This window comes from Camelus ferus, chromosome 10, assembly GCF_009834535.1.
Source record: "Camelus ferus isolate YT-003-E chromosome 10, BCGSAC_Cfer_1.0, whole genome shotgun sequence".
Classification (NCBI taxonomy): domain Eukaryota; kingdom Metazoa; phylum Chordata; class Mammalia; order Artiodactyla; family Camelidae; genus Camelus; species Camelus ferus.
This window is the reverse complement of record NC_045705.1, coordinates 40,814,453-40,824,723: the sequence shown is the minus strand read 5'-3', so window position 1 is coordinate 40,824,723 and position 10,271 is coordinate 40,814,453. Positions and strand designations below refer to the sequence as shown.

General features: G+C 34.8%; 1 protein-coding gene and 1 long non-coding RNA gene across 9 annotated transcripts in view; one reads left to right on the top strand and one right to left on the bottom strand.

Annotated features, from left to right (window-relative positions):
* The window catches only part of LOC116666408, a 14,078-nt gene extending 4,015 nt beyond the window's left edge, over positions 1-10,063 (bottom strand). The window contains exon 1 of the long non-coding RNA XR_004323235.1: positions 10,052-10,063. This is a non-coding gene — a long non-coding RNA (uncharacterized LOC116666408). The remainder of the gene's footprint in view (positions 1-10,051) is intronic.
* Positions 1-10,271, top strand: part of DLG2 (discs large MAGUK scaffold protein 2) — a 1,704,777-nt gene that overhangs the window by 52,042 nt on the left and 1,642,464 nt on the right. The gene's annotated exons all lie outside the window — the stretch shown is intronic.

Genomic DNA, 10,271 nt, shown 5'->3' with positions numbered 1-10,271 from the left:
TGTACCAATTTAGACTTTCAGCAGTGATTTCACATTATTCTACATTTTTTGCCTAAACTTTTATTAGTAAATTTTTGTTGATCTGGTGGATGAGTATTGGCTCCTTGTGGTTTAATTTGCATTGCTTTGATTACTAACATGGTTAAAAATCTCATTGTATGTTTATTGGCTATTTGTATATAATTTTTTGGTAAAGTGCCCATTCAAACCTCTTGATCATTTTTCTACTGGGCTGTCTTTTTCTAACTGATTTGTGAAAGTTGGTTATTAAATCCATGAATTAAGCCCTTTGCTATTCAACATAATATAGATATCCTATTCCATGGCATGTTTTTCACTATTTTTATAGTATCACTTTTACTTTATGGTTGGTACTTACTGTGTTTTACTTAAAATTTTTTCCCACAACCTAAGGTCATAAGTATATTCTCCTATATTTCTTTAGAAAGTTTCATAATTTTATCTTTCAAATTTAGGCTTAACTTTTTAAGCCTAAAGCCTTTAATGGTTTACTTTTGCAAATGTGCTTCTGAAATACTTAATTTATCATTTTTATGAGGTTCATTAATCTTTGGACTCTCTAAGGATAAAACACACTGAAGATATTTTCTAGGAGTGTTTTATAAGCTTATGTAATGTAGAAAAAGTATGTCAGCAGCCTAATCCAGGACACTTTCTCATTTTGAAGATTAAAAAACAACTTCTAAATTCAAACACTGCTTGCTTTCATTTTTCCTTCTTGTTTGCATATACATTTTTACTTAAAGCAATGCAGTGAATGAAATAAAAATTGTAGGTTCAGTTTTTCTCAGTACCCACACCAACTTAGATTTTAGACTGTAAATTTATGACACAATTATGCAGAGGGCTAATTTGCTCAGAAAATTATTATTTCAAAAATTACTTTTTTTCTGAGTATTTATTTCTTGCCTCATTTGGGGTATGAATAATTTAACAAAAATTCAGTAAATGTTATAAAGGAAAATAAAACAGGTGACAATCAAGAAGGATGGGGTTATTTTGGATGAAGTCAAGGAAGCCTTCTCCAAGGAGGTGACATGTAAGCAGAAACTAAGTAAAATGAGGAGTAAGACCTCAGAAGATCTTGGAGAAGGAAGTTTCCAGCAGGGAGAGTAACAATTTCAAATATTCAAGGATGGAAGTGAGCAAAGGTAGTGCAGCTGGAGTTCAGTTCAGTTGTAAATTGTTTCAGTTTCTAGTTATACTTGAAAATGTTTTTGAAGTCAATTCTGAATTTGCTGGTTTTAGCCCAATACGATGCACCTTATATACTGCCATTATATAATCTTTCTCAAATACTTTTTTTTAATTAAAAAATTTTTTTTCTGTACCCCTAAAATTCATTTATTTATTTATTGAATTTTTTATTGAGTAATGGTCATGTACATATATATATTGTATGTGTATAGAGCACAATTTTTCACTTATACATGAACATACATACATTCATTGTCACTTTTTTTTTTTTCTGTGAGCTACCACAAGATCTTGTATATATTTCCCTGTGCTATACAATATAATCTTGTTTATCTGTTTTACATTTTGAAATCCCAGTCTGTCCCTTCCCACCCCCTTCCCTCTTGGCAACCACAAGTTTGTATTCTATGTCTATGAGTCTGTTTCTGTTTTGTATTTATGTTCTTTTTTTTTTTTTTTTTCCTTTTTTAGAGTCCACATATGAGCGATCTCATATGGTATTTTTCTTTCTCTTTCTGGTTTACTTCACTTAGAATGACATTCTCCAGGAACATCCATGTTGCTGTAAATGGCGTTATATTGTTGGTTTTTATGGCTGAATAGTATTCCATTGTATAAATATACCACATCTTCTTTATCCAGTCATCTGTTGATGGACATTTAGGTTGTTTCCATGTCTTGGCTATTGTAAATAGTGCTGCTATGAACATTGGGGTGCAGGTATCATTTTGAAGTAGGGTTCCTTCTGGATTCAAGTACTTTTATTAACTCATCAGTGGCCTGTTCATAAGCCTCCTGTTTATTAGTTGTTTCTATTATTTAATGATTTTTTTATTTATAGTCAGCCTGTCAATATGACTAAGGAAAGTCATTAACCATAGTTAATTAAACTAATCCCTGTTTTTGTTGACCTTGGGATATGACACTTGGAATTGTCTCCTTGAAAAGGCACTCCATCAGAAATCAGCATCTTCAGTTTGGAATAGCTAACATTGAGACTTTTAATTTGGGTTACGTATTTGAAACCACATCTTACTTTTTCTTTCTTTACCTTAACAATATGGCCTATTTCTATCAGCAGTGTTTGAGCCACTCATATATTGTACCTGAGGTCCAGCTGCTAAAAAAAAGCCTGTTTATTCTTGTGAGGTACCTCCCCAGGGCCACTCAGTGAATTTTAGTGTGCCATGTAGTCTATAATTAAAGCCAGACCATCCCAAACATACCCTCCAAATTTCATGAAAATGTCTAACTGCTTTCATATGACATGGAAAAAAGCAACCAGAAACTTAATTTTGTTTATATGTATTTATTTTCTGTACTTTTAAAATAGGAAATTGAGACAATGAAAAGCAACACAAATTTTGAAAATATAAATTGAATGTCAATATTAAAGGTAAATGGGAATACAAATGTATGGGGGGATGCTTTAGTCATGACGACCTGATTTGAACTGTACTAGAGTATGCTTAGAACACTGCAGTAGTCCAGGCATCTTCATACATTGGAATGGTTCATTTGCAGTGTCATAAATAAAAAATATAGTTAAACACTTGGTCAATAGCACCTTTCATCTTAATTTTGGCTCTTTTTTCCCAGATACTGCTCTACTGATACAGGCACCATGTATTGAGCACCTACTATGTGCCAGACATCAAACAAAAACATAAACCTTTTCAGAATATGATGGAATAGGAATTTTACAGATGAGAGAATGGAAGTTTATAGGATTTTAAAAACTGAGGAAAATGAGGTTGAGGTAGGTTAAATGCCTTGCTAAGGCTCACGTAGCCAGTGAGGCAGCAGGATTTCAGTGCAGATCTGAGTAAATTTAGTCTCTTTCTACTATACCATCCTACTTTGCCTGTTTTGAAGAAGTTTTACTTGACTGTGCATGAGACTTTTTTTTACGTGTATGGTATAATTTAACATTATTTGAATATGGCATTTAGTTTTTATTCCTATGCACAGATGAAAAAAAATAAAACTTTGAAGACTTCAGAATAGCTTATTTTTATCTAGTTGTCACTACCATTTATAGCCCACTTGTTTTCTAATCAACTTGTGTTTTCTAATCAACTTGTGTGTGCTTTTAGTAAGACCACTTACTCCTCTGGGCCTTAGTTAAAGATTTATATTGTTGAATGTTCTGTTGGCAAAATAGTTGACTTTTGGGAATTTTTTGTTCATTGGTTAAAAAATATTAAAGTATGCTCTCATTACACATGTATATCTCTAAACAAGACTTATTTTGCACACTTTAAGCTGAATTTAAATATTATTATATTGCATTTATTCTTTTGCAACTTGCCTTTTTTACTTAGTATTATATCTATGAGATTTATCCTTATGATATTTCTAGCTTGTTCATTGTTCCTCTGCTTCATAGTGTTACACTATAAGAGCATTCCAAATTTACCTGTCCATTAGGATGTTATCAAACATTGGGATGTTTCCATTTTTTCTTTATAGAAATAACTTGACTAAAACATTCCTGTACATATTTTGAGACTGTTTTCCAGTGTTTTTCTAGACTAAGTGCATAGCATGTAATTACTGTATTATAGTGTCTATATTGTGAAATGATTATGCAATACTGTTAGTTACCACAACCTTTACCTTACATTAATTACCATTTTTTTTGTTCTTGTTATAATGAGAGCATCTAAGATTTACTCTCTTAGCAACATACAAGCATATAATATGGTATGGTTAACTATAGTCACCATGCTGTATATTAGATCCTCAGAATTATTCCTCTTGTGACTGGAAGTTTGTACCCTTTGACCAATATCTCCTTATTTTCCTCATCCCCCAGCCCCTGGGAGCTACTAATCTACTTTCTGTTAATATGAGTTCAGTTTTTTTTGTTTGTTTGTTTTTAGATTTCACATATAGGTGATCATATAGTACTTGGCCTTCTCTTTCTGATATGTTTCACTTAGCATGATGCCCTCATGGTTCACCTATGGCAAAATTTCCTGCTTTTTTATTGCTGAATAATATTCTATTGTACATGTATACACCGTGTTTTCTTTATTCGTTCATCTGTCTGTGGACACTTCATTTGTTTCCATAACTTGGCTATTGTGAATAAAGCTCTTAGATCATAGGGTGCAGATTTCTGAGATAGTGATTTTTTTCTTTCTTTTTTCCTCCTCCTCCTCCTCCTTCTTCTTCTCCTCCTCCTCCTCCTTCCTCCTCCTCCGTCTCCTCCTTCCTCCTCTGTCTCCTCCTTCCTTCTCCTCTGTCTCCTCCTTCCTCCTCCTCTGTCTCCTCCTTCCTCTTCCTCTCCCTCCCTCCTCCTCCTCCTCCTCCTCTTCCTTCTCTCCTCCTTCTCCTCCTCCGTTTTTTTTTTTTTTTTTGGATGTATACCCAGTAGAGTAGCTGGGTCATATGGTAGTTTTGTTTTTAATTTTTTAAGGAAACTGCATAGTGCTTTTCACAGTGGCTATACCAGTTTACTTTCCCACCAGCAGTGCATAGGGGTTGTCTTTCCTTTATATCCTTGTTAGCTTTGTTATCTTTTTGTCTTTTTGATAATAGCTATTCTAACCAATGTGGGTGTATATTCTGTTGTGGTTTTGATTTGCATTTTCCTGAGAATAAGTGATGTTGAGTACCTTTTCATGTACCTGTTGGCCACCTGTATGTCTTTGGAAAAATGCCTATTCAGGTCATTTGCCCATTTGAAAATTGGATGATGATGATGATGATGACAATGATAATGATGATGATGATTTGCTACTAAGTTGTATGAATTTCTTAATGTATTTTGAATATAATCCCTGTAAGATGTATGGTCTGAAAGTATTTTCTCCAGTGTGTAGATTCCTTGTCGTTTTGTTGTTTGGTTCCTTTTGTTGTGCAAAAGCTTTTTAGTTTGATATAGTCCCACTTTTTCGTTTTTGCTTTTATTGCTTCTACTCTTGGTAACATATCAAAAAAAAAAAAAATCATTGTCAACACCAATGTCAAGGAGATTTTCCCCAACATTTTCTACTAGGAATTTTACTGTTTCAAGTCTTACCTTTAAGTCCTTCCTCAATGCATTTTGAATTAATTTTTGTGAGTGATGTAAGATAGGGGTCCAGTTTCATATTTTTGCATGTGACTATACATTGTTTCCAATGCCATTTATTGAAGAGACTATCCTTTCTTTGTTGAGTCTGCTTGACTCTCTTGTCACATATTAGTTGACCATATATACATGAATTTATTTCTGGGTTCTGGGCTCTCAGTTCTCTTTCATGGGTCTGTGTGTCTGTTTTTATGCCACTATCATACTGTTTTGATTACTATGGCTTTATAATATAGTTTGAAGTCAGAAAGTGTGGTGATGCCAGCTTAGGTCTTTCTCAGGATTGATTTGGTTATTTTGGGTCATTTGTGGTTCCATGCAAATTTTAGGATTGTTTTTCTATTTCTGTGAAAAATGCCATTGGAATTTTGATAGGAATTGCATTGAATCTGTTGATAACATTGAGTAGTATGGTCATCTTAACAATACTAATTTTTCCAAGCTGTGAACATAGGCTATCTTGCCATTTATTTGTGTCTTCAGTTTCTTTTATCAGTGTCATTTTCAGTATATGGATCTTTCACCTCCTTGCTTAATTTATTTATATGTATTTTATTATTTTTGATGGAATTATAAATGGGATTTGAAAATTTCTTTTTCAAATAGTTTATAGTGTATAGAAACACAACTGATTTCTGTATATTGATTTTATATCCTGCGACTTTACTGAATTTATATTAGTTCTAACTTTTTTTGTGGAGTCTAGAGTTTTTTATATATAAGGTCATGTCATTTGCAAATAGTGACAGTTTTACTTCTTCCTTCCCAGTTTGGATGCCTTTTATTTCTTTTTGTTGCCTAACTAGGAGGTTGTGGCTAGGAATTCCAGTACTGTGTGAAAAGGAGTAGTGAGAGTAGGCACCCTGTCTTGTTCCAGATCTTAGAGGAAAAGCTCTTTACTAACGAGTATAGTGTTAGCTGTGGGTTTGTTGTATGTGGTCTTTTATATGACGAGGTATGTTTTTTCTATACCCACTTTGTTGAGAGTTTTTATCATGAAAGACTGTTGAATTCTGTCAAGTTATTTTTCTGCTTTTATTGAGATGACCATATGATTTTTATCTTTTATTCTATTAATATGGGTTTTCACATTTATTGATTTGCATATGTTGAACTATCCTTACATCCGAGGGATAAATCACACTTGATCATGTGAATGATCTTTTTAATGTACTTTTAGTGTGGTTTGTCAGTATTTTTGCATTTACATTTATCAGAGTTATTGGCTTTATTTTTCTTTTGGTTTATTGTCCTTATCTAGCTTTGGTATCAGGCTAGTGCTGGCCCTTGTAAAATGAGTTTGAAAGTGTTCATGCCTCTTCTATTTTTTGGAAGAGGTTGAGAAGGCTTGACATTAATTCTTTTTTAAATGTTTGGTAGAATTGAACAGTGAAGCAATTTGGCCCATGGCTTTTTCTGTTGGGAGTTTTTTGATTGCTGATTTGATCTCTTTACTAATGATGGCTCTGTTCATATTTTCTGTTTCTTTATGATTCAGTCTTGGTAGGTTGTATGTTTCTAGACATTTATCGGTTCTTCTAGGTTTTGAAATTGTTGGTGTAAGTTTTTTGATAGTAGTTTCTTATGATCCTTTGTGTTTGTGTGGTATTAGTTGTGATGTCTCCTCTTTCATTTCTAATTTTATTTTTTGGGTCCTTTCTCTCTCTCTTTTCTTGGTAAGTCTAACTAAAAGTTTATAAATTGTGTTTATCTTTTCAAAACTAACTCTTAGTTTTGTTAATTATCTCTATTATTTTTCTAGTCTCCATTTCATTTATTTGTTTCATTTTGTTATTTCTTTTCTTCTGCTCACTTTGGGCTCAGTTTATTCTTCTTCCTTGAGGAGTAAAGTTAGGTTGTTTATTTGAAATCTGTTTCTTAGTATAAGCATTTTTTCACTATAAACTTTCTCTTAGAACTGCTCTTAGTGACTTCCATAAGTTTTGGTATGTTGTATTTCTGTTTTTTCTTTGTTTCAAGATAATTCTTGATTTCTCTTTTGATTTCTTCTTTACCTCTTTGATTTTTCAGGAATTTGTTGTTTAATTTCCATTTATTTGTGAATATTTCAATTTTCCTCCTGGTGTTGATATTGAGTTTCATACCATTTTGGTCAGAAAAGGTACCTGATATGATTTCAGCGTTTTAAAATTTGCTAAACTTGTTTTGTGGCCTAACATATGATCTATCCTGGAGAATGTTCTGTGTGTACTTGAAAAGAATGTGTATTGGTGCTGTCGGCTGGAATGCTCTATATATGTCTATTAGGTCCATTTGATCTAAAGTATGGTTCAAGTCCAGTCCTTATGGGGATTCCTTTGTGAGCGACAAGTTTTTCTTCTCTTGCTGCTTTTAAGATTTTTTGTCCTTGATTTTTGAGTTTCATTTTAAGTGTGTCTTAGGGAAGATCTCCTTGGGTTGAATTTGTTTGGGAACCTATTAGTTTCATGAACTTGGATGTCCAAATCTGTCTCCAGATTTGGGAAGTTTTCAGCCATTATTTCTTTAAATAAACTTTCTGCCACTTTCTCCCTCTTGTCTTTGACTCAAATAATATGTAGATTGATTTTTAATGGTATCCCATAAATCCCATAGGCTTTCTTCATTCCTTTTCATTCTTTTTGCTCTTCTGACTTGATAATTTCAAATGATCTGTCTTCAAGTTCACTGATTCTTTCTTCTGATTGGGCCATCCTGCTGTGGGTGCTCTCTATTAAATTCTTAGGTTCAATTATTGTATTCTTGAGCTCCACAATTTCTGTTTGGTTCTTTTTTATGTTTTCTGTCTCTTTGTTGAACTTCTTTTTTTGTTCTTGTATTGTTTTCTTGATTTTACTAAATTGTTTACCTGTGTTCTCTTGTAGCTCCTTGGGCATCTTTAAAAGCATCATTTGGAATTCTTTGTTAGGCAATTTGTGTATCTCCGTTTCTTTAGAGTCAGTTACTGGAAATTTACTTTTTTTTGATGAGGTCATGTTTCCATGATTCTTTGTGATTCTGGTAGCCTTGCATAGCTGTCTGCACATTTAAAGAAACAGTCACCTCTTCCAAACTTTATGGACTCACTTTATTAAGGCAAGATGTTCACTGACAAGTGGGGGTTATGCTGGAAACATACTGTGACCCTCAGTCTAGTGGTGCTGAGCATCAAATGCTGGAGCATGTGGCAGCTCCAGGTCTGGGGGATTTGAGTCTCTTTGGCTCAGGCTGCTGGGGTTCATGGTATTGACAACTGCATAATCCTTGGTGAGAACTGTGGGGGATCCTCAGTGGTTTCAAGGATGTTGGGATACTCAGTGGTTCTTTTAAGTTTAGCAGCTATGGACAAGGGCAGGTGTTAGTGGTGGCCAGAGCTGATGGTGTACACACAAACAGCTGCAGGGGCTGGTTTAAGGTGCCTGCATAGTGGCAGGGCTGGCTACAGACACACATGTGGTGGTAAGAGCTGAGACCAGCTTTAGGCTGGGGCCAACTTTGGGTACACTAGCAGCTCAAGATGTTCTAGCTGTTGGCGTGGACTTTTGTGGATGTAGAGCCTAGCTGTGGGTGCATGTACATTAGTGCAGGCTGATGATGGGGGGTGGGCTGGTAGTATGCAGGTGCAAGTTGCAGGGGCTAGCTCACAAGCACACAAACAGTAGTGGAGATTATCTGGGGGTCTAGGCTAACATCTTGCACATGTACAGAAGCAGAGGTTGGGGCTGGCTGCATTTGTATCCTGTGCTCAGTCCAGTATGTAGGGGAGGGGAGGGAACTGGGAGAGACTTAGTTGTCTGGCATCTGGAAACATAAAAACCTCTGGGGCAAAAGCACAGTGGCAAAATCTTCCAGGTGTCTGTGGTAGCTGTGATGGCTGTTTGTTGTTTAGTGGCGAAAGCTGCTGGAGTCCTCTATGGAGCAGTCTGGTAGAGTCTGCAGCATGGTCCTCAGTGATGAAAGCTGGGAGAATCTAAAGCACCCATGAAAACTGTGGTCCTCAGCAGTAAAGGCTTCTGGGGTCCTCTGCAGAGCAGGCCACTGGGAACTGCAGTAGCTTCTGCTCCATGGCTGATACTTGTAGCCACTTCCCTTCTTCCTTGTTCCAGTAGCCTCTAGATATCTCAGCTTTGTTATCTCTGGGTGGCATCAAACTGGTCACTCACCCATCTCTTTTTTTTTCCCCCATGAAGGGAGCTCTTTTGGGCCTCTTGGTGCTGGGCAGTGATGGACTACAGGATGGGATGATGCAGGCAAAATGAAACTGTTCTTCCTCTCCTTTTTTGTACATTTATTCTTAAGTTTTTTCCCATCTTGTGTTGCTGAAGTTTCTAAAATGGACTCCTGAGCTCTCCCAGAGTGATTTTCATTCATTGATAACTGTCTGATTGTTAATTTTTGAGGGAGGATGGAGGCTAAGATCTCCTATTACACCATCTTGGTGACATCACTAAGTTAAGTATTCTTGATATCAACACCTTTGATGGGCATGCACAAAAAGAACAATCTTCTGGTCTGTGGTTTGCTTATTCTCTTTATTTTATTTTTGGTTATAAATGTATTTTTATTTTTGAACGTACAAACTTTCTTTATAAGCGACACTAGTAGTTAATGGCAGCTTAATAGTTGCTGTGTGACGTTGAACTAATTACTTAACCTTCTTGAGCTTTCTTATTTGCAAAATGGAATAATTCCTGTCTAATTTGATGATTATTCTCTTTTAAATGATGGCTTTGATGCAGAAAATTTAAGGTTTTATATAGTCAACTTAATCACTTTTTCTGCATTGTGCATTCTGTATCCTATTTATGAAATCTCCATTCAAAGATCATAAAGATAAAGATTTTGTTTTATCCTAAAAATCTTAAAATTTTTCTTTGAATTAAGGTCTTAAATCTATTTAGAATTTGTTTTTATACATTAAGGACTCAAAATTTATGTTAACTTATTTAATTGGTCAAGCAACCAATTACCAATTATTTATTGCATATGCTGT